At 45.7% G+C, this 15,594-nt stretch overlaps 1 long non-coding RNA gene across 1 annotated transcript; it reads right to left on the reverse strand.

Annotated features, from left to right (window-relative positions):
• Nucleotides 1-900: 900 nt before the first annotated feature.
• LOC115084139 lies at nt 901-15,121 on the reverse strand. The gene is made up of 3 exons (XR_003854479.1): nt 14,886-15,121; nt 14,164-14,269; nt 901-1,776 (listed from the first exon to the last, which is right to left on the reverse strand). It is a non-coding gene; the product is annotated as an uncharacterized LOC115084139 (long non-coding RNA).
• Between the last annotated feature and the right edge of the window lie 473 nt (nt 15,122-15,594).

Consider the following 15,594-nt stretch of genomic DNA (forward strand, 5'->3'; position numbering starts at 1 on the left):
GGAGGAAAAGCTCTGTTCACCAACTGGGGAATCCACCTCTTTAAATCTGCCTGGGCTCTAGATCTGCAAAGTCTTCTACTGTTTAACTTTTATATTCTGAATGTGCCCCAATTCTTTGCCTGAATAATGATTAGCAATCCAGAGAATTTGGATCCTCAAAGTAGCTGATCACAATGGACTGATCTCCCCCAAAAGCTTTAAAAGGTATAGATATTTATCTTGCGATATCCTTGCAAATGCCTCGTTAGACATCTAAATGTAAACTATGTATTTTTTTTTTTTTAACCTTCAACTCCGGGTGTTCCTAGATTTGCATGCCTAGAAGTCACTCTCTTGTAGGATCGGCCATTTAGGAATAAGTCTTATTCTTTTCCTCCTATTTTCATGGTACTTAATCACTCTTTTTCTTGATCTCCCCCTTTTTCCTTTATACAGTTAAATGTTTAGATGTTTCTTATTTACTTTTTACATCAGTGTTATATTTGTTTGCACACCTCACAGTTCTTATGTTTATGTGAAAATGCATGAAAGAAAATTAAAGGTATAGATATTTGAGCTAGATAGGTCAGGGATGTGCCAACAAGAGAAAGTTATGGAGTTTATCCATTTAATGGGTGTGGGTCAGAAAGTGGTGTCTGCAGTCAGCTGATGAACAAAAAGCAATTAACAGCTACTTGTGAGATGAAACAGCTGGAGCCATCAGGCCCAAATTCTAGCAAACAATCCATTCACAGTGTCCTAATGAATTTTGGAAACAAAGGAGCAGATAATATGTGCAGCCAGGACTTATGGCTCCTCTCCCTGGGCTCCTTACAATAACACTGTCACCAAAATAATGTTCAGACACAGCAAATTGGAAGTCAAAGAAGGCCACAGCTTTATTAAACATACAATCACCAGAGTCAACAAAATCAACACAAATACCCACCCCAATGAATCATCCGCCTCGCCCCAAGATGATCCCTTCACAGGCCACCAAACCTGTATAACCAGCGGCATCCCGCCGCTGACAGGGACCCCCACCACAGCCCAGCAAGAGGTCCCAACCATGTGCTGAACCCAGTTACATGGAACTCAAACCAGAACCGCCACCTAGCAGATTCCTTGCTCTCAGCCCCGCCCCAAAAGCACCATGGCTCTGGTAACTCCGCCAAAGGGAGGGGGCCGGATGGCCAAAATCCACTCTGCCCACTAACACCCCCACAAAGATGTGGCCTAAGCAAGATGAAAGACATATTGCAAGGCCTCCTGAATAACATTGATGAATAAATCGTTACCCACACCAGAAAGGTGAACCCCGTCCCTGCCGTAAAGACCGGAACAGGCATCCCAAGACCAATTATGTGTAACATGAACCCCACCATGCGCAATCAACCAGGAACCTATCTGCTTATTTAATTTGGCTCTACTATGACCCCAAATCCTCAAATCTAAGCAGACAGGCCTCGGAAGAATGACCAAAGCAAGGTTGTTTCAGGCAGCCATGACGATAACACGGCCAGATCCTTCCACACAGCATCCAATAGTTGGCGACCGGACCAATCAGCCAAGTCGTTGGTGCCCAGGTGAACCAGCAGAACCTCTGGAGGGGCCCATTTGGATAACGAGGACTGCATGAGAGGGAGTAACTGGTTCCATTGCATCCCGCGAAACCCAATCCATGTCATGTGCACACCATGCCAAACCAAGATGAGGGTCATTTTGCTGCCCATCGATGGCCATTCTTATGTGGTTTGGGCTCAATCAGCCACACTCTTCGCTCGCATGGTTGTGAATCTGGAAAACAGAAAAAAAATGAATGCAGCAAGCATGCCGAATAGCATGTAAGCTACTCTGTCAGACCGCATATACGTGGCGATCGCCCTGGAATTCCAACGGCCAATACAGTGAATAATGCCACTGGGCAAGCCAGAATCGGCCACTGAAGTAGCTGCACCAATGCAGAAAGAATGAGTACCATAACGTCCACCGCCCAAACCTAGAGCCATCAAAACTTTATGCAAAACCATGCCAAACTGGTAACGGGGAGCAATCAGCATGAACGAAGAAGGGGATGCTACCTGTCTGTGTGTCCTACAAGTATGCACGTGGGAAAGGTTGCTAGCCCAAAAATGCCAGACAGGACCATCCAGGCACCAGTCCCAGACTGATCTATCTTGAAGAGGTGGATTTTTAAACGCAGTCCATCACCCTCCAAGAAAACAATTGCCACGCTCAAACCAGTATGATCGCTACAGGACCCAGAATGATCGACCAGTTCACCCACCCGTAATGCCCCAAAAAAGGTTAACACAAAAGCAGTCCAGAACAAGCAAAGCTCGAGAGGGGAAAAACAAATATCTGGGAGGCACTCCCACATCTGCAATAAAATGTCATGTGTAAGGGGTATCCTACCATCAATGAACTGTGGCAAACCACGTAACCACCCCGTCAACAAACATCTGACCAAACAGCTATCAGAAGGACTTCCCCCAACCATGAGCCTTAAAGGAAAATTCTGTAACGTGAGTGGCAACAGAAGACTTTGACAAACCCACCTCTTTAGAGGTCGTAATGTAGTCTGAGAACAGCTCATCCAAAACCAGGCCCCAGGACCAACCATGAGCAGTCAAGAATCTCAAAACCTTAACACCCACTCAGATATGAAGTCCATGTTGACGCTGCCACAGATTACCTCAACATATTCCACGCTCTGGGACTCCATAACTCCAGAGGAAATCTGGGACGACAGCACATTCCAAGTCTGAGCTCGGTGCCAGCCTCCAAAACTGCTCCCACTTAAAAACAAGAGAGAGCGTCAGGAACATGCCATGCAGAAGCCATTGCATTCAACTGTAAGCAAAGACAACCACTAGAACACACTTGGCTGACAAATTGTTGATAACCTGGACTACTCCCAAGTTATCGCACCAAAATACCACTTTCTTGTCTCGTAACCAATCACCCCAAATGACAAGAGCAACCACAATGGGAAAGAGCTCCAAAAAAGTAATATTCCTTGTTGAACCCACTAAAACCCAAGCATCCAGCCATGCAGCAGCACACCATGCCCCTTGTCAGATGCCAAAACCGTTGCTGCCCGCCACATTCGAGAGCAAATCAGACTGCCAAATGGAAACACTGTTAAAACCACCCAAAAAGGCATCCCAAACCTTAAGATCTTCGCGAATTCACCATGTAATCTGAATATGGTGGTGACGGCAAGCGAAATTTAAACTGCCCACTAGGGATTGCATCTAAAGAAGTGTGATTTTCTTAGCCCAGAGCGCATCGGCCACAAGAGCTCTAAACTGCTGCACTTTAACAATAAGTAAGCGAGATACTATAGCCACAGAATCTAATTCAATGCCTAAAAACACCAAACAAGTGGTAGGGCCCTCAGTCTTATTCAAGGCAATCAGGATTCCAAAATGACTGGCTATTGTGAAAAAGGTATCCATAAGGTGAGCACAGACAATGGAGGCAGCCAGACCCACAAAAAGAAAATCTTCCAAATAGTGAACAATGCTGCCCACGCCTGCAGACTGCTCAGTAACCCAATGCACAAAGGAACTAAAACAACTCAAAGTAAGTAGTCCCCACTGTAGGCGGCGCATATGTAGTCTTGTGTAGGGAACCACATGGATAGCTGCCGCCATATGACCCAGTAGCTGGAGGATTTGACATGCCGAGGTATGTGATCGGTTGCACAGACGTCGAGCTAGTGAGGATAGAGTTTGAATTCTGTCCTGTGGGAGGTATGCTCTCTGTGTTGAATCGAGGAGCGCTCCAATGAACTGTAGCGTTTGGGTCGGTTGCAGGTTGGACTCTTCGTAATTGATCATGAAGCCCAATGTCTGCAGACAGTTGATTGTTTGTTTGGAACATGTGAGTGCGTAGAGTAGGCCGATCCGAGGCTACTAAAAGCCAATCGTCCAGATAGGGAAAAATCTGGATCGACAGTTGTCTGAGGTGAGCCACCACCACTGCTAAACATTTTGTGAACACTCTTGGGGCTGAGGACAGGCCAAAGGGTAGAACCTTGTATTGATAGTGATTGCTCTGAGCTTGAAAGCAAAGGTATTGTCAGGAAGAAGGGTGCATGGGAGTATGCATCCTTCAAGTCTATGGAACATAGCCAGTTGTTGGGTTGTAGGAGAGAGAGAATAGTCTTGAGAGACGTCATCTTGAATTTTTCTTTTTGAATGAGTTTTTTTGAGATTGGTTGAGGATCTCCGGACTTTTTTTGGAATGAGAAAATAATGTGAGTAGAACCCCCTGATTTTCCTGTGCCTTTGTAATTCTTTGAATGGATTTCTGGCTTTGTAGATTTTGTAACTGTTCTTGAAGGTACAGTGAGTGGGTTGATGTATTTTTGGGAACGGGAATATGAGGGAGACCCAGGAGTGTAACAAAATTTGTTCGATAGCCCTCCCTTATGATGTTCAGCACCCAAACATCCAAAGTAATCGCCTCCCAATTGGTATAAAAAAAGGTGAAGGCGACTTCCTATGTAAGGTGGTGGAGGTGGCTCGGGATAGCTCAAAAAGATGAAGCCTGTTTTTGAGGAGGTGCTGGTGTTTGCTTTTGTGGCCTTTGACGATGAGCCTGAGGTTGGTATCTTTGGTGGGAATAATTCTGTGATCGATAGTTATTGTATGGTTTGAAGGGTACCCTTGAGTAGGGCTTCTTCCTGAAATGGGGGTCCGTTGGAAATGTGAGTGATAGCACAGCAGTACTGTCTGTTGGTTCCCGATGCCCTCTCCGCCCTCTTTACCTCTTTGGCACCTCCCTCTTTGGCTGCCGCGGCGTTCTTCTGTCTAAGTCCTCCGGCGTCCCCAGACCGGCTGGACGCTGTAAACCGCCATGTTTCTTGGAGGCCTAGGGGTGGGCGCGCGGCATGGCCCCAACTGAAGTACCGGCGATGGCGCGAACATCGGGGGCGTCCCCTGAAGATGACGTCACCAGCGACGGATATATAAGATCTTAGAATTTGCTAACACGGCGAGTTAGCAAGGGATAGGGCTACTCTGTCTCCTTGGACTTACCAGGTGTACCCGTTCCTTGATGGCCTCTCTCTCTCTCCTTTGTTTTTCAGGTGACAGTCTGGAAATGGTACTCGCTCCTCAAGGGCCCTCGTTTCCAGACTTACTCGGTACTCTCTTCTGCCTGGAAGTCATCACTGCCAACTATATCAGTGAGTTACCATTGCTCTCTCAGAGCTTTCCCTGGAACCAGGTACTCGCTCCTCGAGGGCCTATACATTCCAGCTTCTGGGCTTCTATGAGACATTGTGTGAGTGTTACCATCTGGTTCAGTACATGAACTCTGCATACCCTGCCTACTCACTATATTTCAGTTTCTCTACAGCTCAGCCTCCAGGGATTGCTGTTCCAGTATCTGAGGGACTACAGCCCAGCCGGGCATTCCAGCTCACTACTGCCACCTCTGGTGGTTCAGTATACTGTCCAATAAAAGAACTAGTGTGTGTCTGTCTCCATACTCTGAGCCTGACCAGTGGTCCCTCTCGGGATCTTCCCCCGGGGGCGTAGTCATCTGCTACAGGTCCAAGGATCCACCCACAACTCTCCTAAACAACACACTGTTCTTTAAGAAGAGTAACGTTTTCCCCAAATTTTTCACCAAAAAGATTGTCACCCAGGCACGGTATGTCCTCTCTAATTGCACTTGCTCTCAACCATGCCATCCGTCTTGCCGCTATAGCCATAGCCGAGGATCTTGCGGAAGACTCAAAGGACTCATAGACAGACTGAATTTGATGGCAAAACCCTTCTTCCATCAGTAAAAGGTTGTGGTAGAGTATTTTCAGAGGTTAAACATGAGGGACGTAACCTCTGAAGACATTCAAATAAATACTGGATTACGTAAAACTGATGAATTTTTGTTGCTAACATGGAAGAATGGTATATCTTACGGCCAAAGTCGTCCATAGACTTATGGTCTTTCCCTGGTGGTGAATTTGAATGTAGTGTTGACCTTTTTGCCTTTGATAGAGCAGATTCCATTACTATTGAATTGTGTGGTAGCTGTGTGGAATCATAAACTGTGGAATTACGCATAGGGTACTTTAAGTCCGTTTTCCTTGAGGCTGCGGTAGTAAAGGGTTTGTCCCACATTTCACAAAGCACTGTATGTAGTGGTAGAGCTGTTGGTTCTGGAGGCATTTCAAATATTTTCAGTATTCTAACACCTCTGACCTAGGATCAGGGATCTTTCTCATCTCGATATTTAATAGAGAGCCCACTTTCTCGATGAACTTTGCATAGGAGGGGAACAAGGTTACGGAAGACCTTCTGGAGGATCAGATGGGAACCCTGTAGATGAACCAGGCGACTATGTCCATGGTGAGTCTGGAGTATCTGGTCGATCTGGAATTGGAGATGGTTCCGACAGCTGAGATGGAAGTAATGGAGTTGAAGGTTGAGAAGGCACAAGCGGAGGCTGAGCATGTGCCATGTTTAGATCTTGGAAAAAAGTATTCAATGCCTGCGAAATTTGCAACATCGCCTTAGATGCGATAGGTTGTGAAGGTCCTGGAAATTGACCTGTTCCTGAAGGCATTGCTAATATGAGCTCGTCTTGAGGAGGCAGGCCTGAGTTATGGAGAAGCTGAGGGGATTGTGGTCTACTAAAAAGATCCATCAGAATCAAAACCTTGCTAGATATGGCAGTGTCATGGACGGAGACTAGTTCCACCTGTTGGTCAGAATCTGTCTCACAAGGTTTTGAAGATGTTACATGCTTAGTTTTTTGTGACTTTTTAAGATGTTCCTGACTTAGTAGTGAAGACTGCATTGAGTGGTGTCAAATGCGTCGGACTTCGAGGTTGAATCGATAGTTTCATCCGTTTTGAGTCGTGTTGCTTCGATGCGTCATGTGGTATCGGCACTGTGCGCTTAGATGCGCCTTTGTGTGCCAACCCGTGCGCAGATGTTTTGTATGTGTCGTTGCGTGCACCGTTGTGCGCCGATGTGATGTGTGCACCATTGTGCGCCGATGCGTCATCTGAGCTGTGTGCTGATGTTTTGTGCGCGTAGCTGTGCGCCGAGGCCTCGGGCGCCGATCTGTGCGCTGATGCTCCGTACGCACATCTCTGCTCCAATGCACCGTTCTGCTTCGGCCGATTTAATTTTTTGGTTCCCGACTTTTTTGGTGTTGAGGAGCGAGAGCGAATGGGTTTAGTAAACTGAAACCAGAGTGACTCATGAGGGGATTTTTGTGAAAGAGGAGTTGCGGCCTCAACTCCCTTCAATGGCTCTGATGGTATAACCGACCTGGCTGAGGTACCCTCTAGCGAAGCAGGCCTTTTAGACAGCATCTTTTTTGGTCCCGGCGAAGACTATGTGGAGGATGTCGTTAGCCGGGCAATTTTTTCTGCGCGCTTCCTCTGGGCTCGGGGGGACATACGACCACAGTCCCGGCATGAGACTTGGTCATGTTCCGGTCCCAAACATATGTAGCAGTAATTATGTCCATCTGTAATGGACATAATTTTACCGCATTGGCAGTACTTAAATCCAGATGGCTTAGGAGCCATCACTGCCCAGAAGAAATGAAGAAAAAACAATTTTAAGAAAAAATCTCTTCAGAGACTAGGAGAAAAACCCCACGTGCAGACTGCTTGTGGAAAAAAAGAGACTGAGGAAACAAGGCAATCGGGCAGGAAGCTCACCGTGCAGCCGTACAGAGTTCAAAACTCTGTACTAACTGAGAACTCCGCCTACTGACCAGTCGCGAGACACTCCCAGACAGCATGGCTAATTCAGCCCTGCTATCGACGGGAAAAGGGGGTTCCAGAAAAGGTCCAACAATCCTGCCTAAGGCAATCTCTTCCAACAACTTCTGAAAGACCACTGACTCTAACCTACTGACCGAAACTGAATTGAAACTCGTACCTTCAATTTTATACCAACATTAAGGAATATGAAAACTGAAAGTAAAGCTGTCACGGACGCTTAGGATATGCATCTAGCCAAGGAACCATACCAGCAACTAAAATAAGGGTGGGAGCCTTATCCAAAGCAAAATTACTTGGGAGCAGCAGAAGGACTAGAACCTGCTTTCCAGGGGCATTTTACGGCAGGGTGATTGGAGGCGCAGATAGAACAGAGGTGTTTAAATTTACAGTCTGGGAAAAAGGCATCCTGATCTGTTAAAGTGCCAACAGACATCAGACAACCCAATTGGAGGCTTCCCTTGACCAGCACCGTCACCTTGCCCATGAAAGGGCCGGCTCTGCTGTAAGGGAACCCCAGACGCAGAACGTCCACGTGGCCCCAAAGTAGGAAGGCCAGAGGGGTGTGCTTTATTAGTCATCTGCTTTAGCCAGAAACTAACATCCTGGGTACCCCAACAAATAGACCTATTACCCACCATCCTATCATGGAAGCGCTCATCGTAGTTGAGCCAAACCCAACCTTCATAATCCTTGTGAGCTCCGATGATGGTGTCGGCATAAGTTAACAAGGCACCGTACTGTGATGGGTCATAATGACCCACTACACTAGCCAGTCTAAGGAAACACCGAATCCAATTAAGAATAGTCCTAGGGACCTTGACCTCGACGCCAGGGAAGCAATCCGATTTTATTCCTCTTTTTACTAGGACGCTTACCCCGTCTATCCTCTAACAAACGGAAGATATCAATATATTTACATTTCTTAATTTTTCCTGTGTGTGAAACCTCCTCCCAAAGCTCAGTAAGAGCCACTAGTGCCAGAGCCCCCTTGTCCCCCACATGGGCAGACTGACTAACAGAACCCCCTCGATACCCAGACAAGGAGGAGGAAGAGAAACTGGAGTCGGATGAACTAGACTTTGCGTTTCTTCTTGCCACCTCCTACCTTGACCTCAACCTTGTCACCAGCCTGAATGGACTCCTTAGTGCCACTGCCTCCCGCTAAGCTAGATGCACTAGTAACCACCTCACCAGAACCCACCGCCCCACCCAACTCAGCAAGGGCCGGGCCACAAAGCCCCCCAGAAACAATACCCTGACCATCACCACCTACCACTAACCCAGAGAACAAAGGCACATTAGAAGGCTGGGACACGTCAGTAACTGGAAGGGTATTAAGAGAAAATGGAACAGCACCAGCTGAGAGACAGGATCACGCACTACCAAAAACTCACCAGGAGCAATGGTGCCATGCGGAACTTGAGGCTCAGCAGGACATGCAGGAACAGCAGGGCCCAAAGCAGAGACCAGCGATTGAAGACATCAGACCTTGATCCTCTCAAGGTGGAAGGACTGGGATAATCGGAGACTCCCTGCACTCCAGGCTGAAAAGCAGAATCAGAACAACCCAAGAGACCCCACAATATGCCCTGCTGGGAGCACCACAACCTGGGCCTAATTGGCTCCAGTACCTCCAAATGAACCAAAAACCGGAGTAACAGAAGCAGCACTCCACTCCCCAGAGGGAATGGGCAAAACACTCATTCCCAAAGGTAGAACTGGAGCAGATGAAGCAACACGAGCTTCAGAATCCCCAGCATTCAGCAAAGGATTTGGGGTTAACAAAGGAATGAGACCCCAAGGAAATGTCACTTGATAAAACCCCACTATGCACAGGAGGAGAGAAACCAGCGAATGGTTGTGGGGCAGAGCTCATAGAAATTGTGACATTAGGAAGAACCTGCGGAACACGCAGCAACTCAGACATTGGTAAGGACCACCCTGGAAGGACCCCAGCCTGGCTGAATAAGCTAAATCTGTGGCCAGCAATGGAACCTAAGTGTGGAGAGAAAAGAATCCTGCTTGCTGCGGTAGACTGCACACTAGTGCAGGGAAGGAAAGAAGGAACCCCGGGTCCCACACCAGCACTAAAACTAGCTTGAGACAAAAAGGATCATGTGGCTTGCCTTGCACGTGACTGTCTATCAATGTGTCGACAAGCAGGAGAGACCCTGGAGTGCGAGGAATCGCCGACAAGGGAAGGAACACCTGCTCTGTGGAAGCTGCATCACCCCCTCCTGCAGAAGCGGAAACTCTGACCACCGCGCTTACAGACTCACCCCCCGACCGGCTCACTGCCCCTCGAGAAGAAAATGAGTCATGTACTGCCGCAGGAGCCTGCGCCGCAGCTCCTGGGCACATCCTACTGCGAGCAGGCATGCCTAGGCCCAACACCAAAGGATCAAGAGACTGAGCAAGACGGCCGCTCTAGGAAAAAAAGGAGGTGACATGAAGGTAATGTCCCCATTTATACCACCCCCCCTCGCCGTTCAAGGGAATTGATGCACACGGGTTGATCAACCAGGACCCGACAGGATCCTGCGAGGTCGCCCTAGTATATCAATTCAAATTTAAATCTCCTAATCCCCCCACCACCACCACCACCCGAACTGACTACCCAGCCTGCGAGGAGCCAGCCTGGCACCCATATTATCATGGGCTTACCGAGACTGGGCTCCTTCAGCCCTTCCATAAGGTACAATGATAAAAGATGGGAAACGATTTCTCATGCATTAGGAAATCTAGTCAGCTTGTGAGTTTAATGCAAAGCAACAGGTGATATCTTTACACTGTTGTTGATTTCTGACTTGCATTCATGGACATGCAATTTTCAAGCCAGTTTAGCAAAAATTAGTAAAAGGTCTGCATGTACTACCCTGCTTCATTACTCTGGCATGACTATTGTATGACAGAATGATTTCCAATCTCATGTGTTTACTCCCAACATTCCTGCATCATACAAAACTAAGAAATGCTTAATCGCAACCTTTTATTTTTACAAGTGCTGACTTCCTGCCTATCCAGTGTTAGCAGTGGCTATCTCTGTAAATGAAATGCCCTACTTCTAATCTATAATTCTTAGAAGTGCAGGATACCAGCCTTGAATTAAGATATTAACTCCGGGAAAGACTATAAATTAAATCAATCTCCTCCAGAAACTTTAGAACTCTGTGTTTTCTTACATTCGCTTTTAAATCATAATTTAACATAAAAGCAACTTTCTCTGTAAGTTTTTAGCAAACTTTAATTGCAATATTTTCTTGTACCTCTATGATCTTGCTATTAAAGTTAACTTATGGGGAATTCCCTTAAAATGGCTGAAGCTGGCCCAAGATGGTGGCGTGAATAGATTTCCTCCAACGATGCGTCATAGAAACATAGAAGTGACGGCAGAATAAGACCAAACGGCCCATCCAGTCTGCCCAGCAAGCTTTCACACCTATTTGTTTTCATACTCTGTTACTCTGACCGCCGAGGTCAGGGCCCTTATTGGTAACTTTTTGGTTCCAATTCCCTTCCACCCCCACCATCGATGCAGACAGCAGTGCTGGAGCTGCATCTAAGTGAAGTATCTAGCTAATTGCTTTGGGGTAGTAACCGCTGTAATAAGCAAGCTACTCCCATTTGTTTACCCTGCATGTGCAATTCAGCCACTGTTGGTTGTCTGAATAAAAATCCTCTTTACTTAATTCCCTCTGATGCTGAAGCAGTGAGCTGCGATGGATACTTATTCCAAGTCAAATATCATGCTTAATTGATTCGGGGTAGTAGCCACCGTAACAAGCAAGCTACACCCATGCTTATTTGTTTACCCAGACTATGTAATTCATTCCTTGTTGGTTGATGCTGATATAAATCATCTTTTCTTCATTCTCTCTGCCACTGAAGCAGAGAGCTATGCTGGATGTGCATTGCAAGTGAAGTATCAGGCTTATTTGATTTGGGGTAGTAACCGCCGTAACAAGCAAGCTACTCCCCTGCTTTTTTCTGGATGCAAATCCTGTTTTTCCACATTTCCTCTTGCCGTTGAAGCATAGAGCAATATTGGAGTCGCATTAACTGTGTGTATGTTTATTGAATAAGGATATTAATCTCCAGGTAGTAGCCGTCATTCCCGCAAGCAAGCCACCCCTTGCCTCTTCTCTTCATTCACATCCTCTAGACTTTATGGCTCCACAGTGTTTATCCCATGCCCCTTTAAAATCCTCCTAAGGGAAAGGTTTGTGCTTTTCCCCCAGAGCCAACCCTACTTACTGGGCAGAGATAGATAACTTCCTTTGCGGCACATGGGGTGAAATTGTCTCTGCTTCAGCACTTGTAGAGGGAGCTCCGGCGCTGTATGGGGAACCCACCCTGAGTCCCCGATTGTCTGCTTCCACCGCTACCAGCGTCACTACTACTGACACAAGGAGCAGCGCAGAAAGATGACATCATCTCCGCGGCAGGTGGGGGAAACCGAAGCGGAGGAACCACAGCTCTGCTCAAGTATGCTGGCTGCAGCAACGCTGAAGGAGCCTGAAACACCAATATCACCGGTGGACCTTATAGATGAAGAAAGATAGATCTTGGCCGTTCAAGCGATGGACTCTTCTGAAGTAGCTGCAGTCGGAATAGGGGGTGAGTTTTACCAGCTTCCCCCAAAACCGGCTGTGGTAACTCTAGAAGCGCTCTGGGATCTGGCGGCTAGCCTTGGTGGGCTAGTAAAGGACGGCCAATATAAAAATGCTAATTTGGTTAAAGATATACAAGCCCTAAACTTGAATTTGGGAGGCCAGATTAAGGATTTGAATAAGAGTTGATTTGGTGGAGAAAACAACATTTCAAGCTCAGGTTTGCAATATCAAGCTGATAAAGGATTATGGAATCCAGTCTAGAAGACTGGAATACCTGGAAAATCATGTCAGGCATTTAAACCTGAGGTTTTTACATTTTCCTTGTGTGTTGGGAAAGGACACCTACAGTACTCTTAAATTCTTTTTGGAAAATTTAAAATTTGTGGTTGAAAAAATCCCAATGGTGAATAAAGCGTATTTCGTATCTAGAGCTATTTCGTATCTAGTGCTAAAGATAAATCAGTTAGCTTACTAATCTGATTCAATTCTTGGAAAACTCAACAGCAGAGATCATTAATCGTGGAATGTTACTTGTGTCCTTTGTCGTAGAAAATGTGAGTGAAGTAATGAAAAGGTACTTCCAAAATATTTCCCTTACTTTCTATGATCAAGCTGTTAGAATATTTCCTGATTTTTCTAGGACAACCCAAATAAAGAGGGGGGAATTTCTTATCATGAGACCACAAGTATTACTGTTGGGTTATACGTTTATATTAAAATACCTTTGTAGATGTGTGGTTTGAGGGAAAGAAGAATGTTTTGTTTTTACCCTGCCGGAACAGTTGAAATAATTAAATGCCAGGAGTTTGAATATCAACCCGGGGGTAACAGATCCCTAAGACAATCATGTAATTTAAATACCCACTGTACCCGTTAAGCCTGTTTTCTGGTTTTTGTTTTTTATTCAATTCTCTCCCTTTGTATTACTGGGCCTTCAGTGTTTTTATTTTTTCCTCTTGGAAAAAAAGTGATGTAACTTTCAGTGTTTTCTTGTGAATGGGAAACTATATTAATGAGTTTGTTAGTGATATTACATCTCTTTTGCATTTTTTCTGTATGGAGTAAGATGTATGCTTTATGAAAAATTAATAAAATGTGAATTATAAAAGTAGTAATAAAGTTAACATATGGAAGCATACAAGATATAGGCAAGCTTAGTAAAAAGTTAATTAAGCATATGTCTCATCCTAGTTATATCAATTCAGTTTCCAGCACATTAGATATCTGCCTATACCCACATCCATACACCAACAACCTCTCTCCCTCCTCACCATCCCCCTAACTATCAACACCAGTGTGCTTAGTATTAGATTCTTTCAACATTCCCTGACTGGTGACTCTTTTACAAAAAGGTGCAGTTTGTGATTACTGGTGAGGCTATCAGCCTGCCCTCATATGTAAAACAGCTTCTTATACAATGCACTATTACCAATAGCAAATTTAATATTAAGAACATGCCATACTGGGTCAGACCAAGGGTCCATCAAGCCCAGCATCCTGTTTCCAACAGTGGCCAATCCAGGCCATAAGAACCTGGCAAGTACCCCAAAACTATCCCATGCTACTGATGCTAGTAATAGCAATTTTTTTTGCATTGTTAATATATGCTTGTCCAAATGACTCTCTTATACTTTGTTACTTAACTAGTACCCCAGGCTTCTCATATAACTAAGTCTCTTTTTTTGGCCCCTTAGTTTTGTGTTTAACGACAACCTCCAGCATTTTCATCTTATGGATTCATATTGCAATGCTAAAGGTCAGCAGCTTCTCTGACAAATTCCTAAACATTTTCTTTGCTCATGTACACCTTACCTAGCTCCTGCAGGTTTGAATTGTCTGCTCTGTTGCTACTGGCTAGTTGCAACTGTCCATTCCAAGCTGCAGTTCACTACCAATATCTCCATCTCCTTGTTTATACCTTAAACAAATTAATACAAATTATAAAACTTAGCTGTTAACATTCTGCAGCATTATTTTTGAAGAGATGTGAATCATTTTAGAAATATCCTTCTCTTCCTCCCAGGGTATGTGTGCATGTGGACTATACTGATATTGCTGTTCCTGCCTCTGCACAGCACTCTCTGGTCCCCCCTGTTCTGTGCTACCTGCATCTCTAGACCCAAATCGTTCCAATCTGTCTGCATTTCTCTCAGGTCCCTTGCCCTTCATCTGTCTGCATCTTTTTGGTCCATCACAGTTTTGCATCTGTGTGAAACTTCTATAGGGTCCCTCATTGTCCTCTTCTGTCTTGATCTCTATCTGGTCCTATTTCATTTCTGATCTCTCTCTTCCTCTGGTCCCTTACTGTCTTCAGACTCATGACTTTTATCTGTTTCTTCTTTATTTCATTGCAGATTTTACCATTCTACTGGCTCTATTGCCAGGTGCCAAAATTGTAAGTTCATGCGGTAACTGAAAAACATACTCTGTCCAGTCTATACAGCGCTTCTCTAGTTCCGTACATGCACGTGCCACATATAAAAATGTAACTTCGTACAGGTCATGTTAGAAAGTTTCTTAATGAGGAGGCTTACCTGATATCCAGCTGCTGCGCTACGGACCAGTCTCCGCGTTTGTTTCCTTTTTTCCAGGACCAGCTTGAACCCTGTCCTTTGGATCTCTTTGGTATTGGGATGGGAATCCTACATTCCTTGTTTTGTTCCTTAAAAACAATGCCTGGCTTTGCCATTATTCTAAATGAAACAACCAGTTGTATCTCTGGCAAATGTAAAACCTCTATTGCTTCTTTAAGCTATCCTATGCCCAAATGGTTCTGCCCCCCCCCCCGCCCCCCTTTTCTTTTTTCCTGGCTTTATCTGTCTCCAAGGTTCCTCTGTTGTTTATTAGAGGATTGACCAGTTCAGACTTCCACAATGGCCAGGATACTTGCTAGCCCTGACAGTCTCCTGCCTCCCTCCTCCACCTCTCTCGGCTCATTTCTGGCCATGTCTGCACTCCCAGACAGCAGCCCTGGTTACGAGGCCTATATCCCTTACGAAGGCCGGATCTTCTACAGTGCAAATGTATCGGCGCTGGTACAGCTGGACTCTTTCATCCGCAACAGGTCTGACTTCCTGTTCGGCAAATATCTCACGTGAGAGGCAAGAGACCCTCTGCCTAAGCCTACCAACCACCCCATGTACATGTATTAAACAACCCTCTGATCTCCCTGCTACCCGGCTGGCAAAGCGCCCGACAACTGCCGGTCCCAGTCAACTAGGAAACACTGAGGGGTGGAAGGGG

Source organism: Rhinatrema bivittatum, chromosome 1 (assembly GCF_901001135.1).
Source record: "Rhinatrema bivittatum chromosome 1, aRhiBiv1.1, whole genome shotgun sequence".
Lineage (NCBI taxonomy): Eukaryota > Metazoa > Chordata > Amphibia > Gymnophiona > Rhinatrematidae > Rhinatrema > Rhinatrema bivittatum.